The sequence below is a fragment of the Sinocyclocheilus anshuiensis genome, unplaced genomic scaffold (genome assembly GCF_001515605.1).
Source record: "Sinocyclocheilus anshuiensis isolate Anshui unplaced genomic scaffold, SAMN03320099.WGS_v1.1 scaffold941, whole genome shotgun sequence".
In the NCBI taxonomy this organism is placed as follows: Eukaryota; Metazoa; Chordata; class Actinopteri; order Cypriniformes; family Cyprinidae; genus Sinocyclocheilus; species Sinocyclocheilus anshuiensis.
The window spans coordinates 117228-117534 of record NW_015555791.1 but is presented as its reverse complement, the minus strand read 5'-3'; the positions used below and the strand labels follow the sequence as shown (position 1 = coordinate 117534).

The following is a 307-nucleotide window of genomic DNA, read 5'->3' as shown; positions in this document are numbered from 1 at the left end:
AAGCAAGCGGCTGCTGCGTGCATGGTTTGGCATGGCAGAATGCCAGCAAAGAGCACTGCATTTATAATCTCTAAAATTCATCTCAGTTCATCGCAATCTCACAAATCTCGGTTATAACACAAATATATGCATAATGAATCTCTCATAATGTCTACAATTCGTGTGTTATAATGAGAGGATTCGTGAGCACGCAAATCTCAACACTGCATTGCTCAATGCTGCAAACACGTGTTATAGCCTAAATAGAAATACTGCATACGCTTGCACCTGTTAATCGTTTATATTTTATATTAGTTCATGTTGCTTT

At 38.1% G+C, this 307-nt stretch overlaps 1 protein-coding gene across 6 annotated transcripts in view; it reads right to left on the bottom strand.

The window, feature by feature from the left end:
• Nucleotides 1-307, bottom strand: part of LOC107674828 (inner centromere protein A) — a 37610-nt gene that overhangs the window by 2243 nt on the left and 35060 nt on the right. The window lies entirely within an intron of this gene.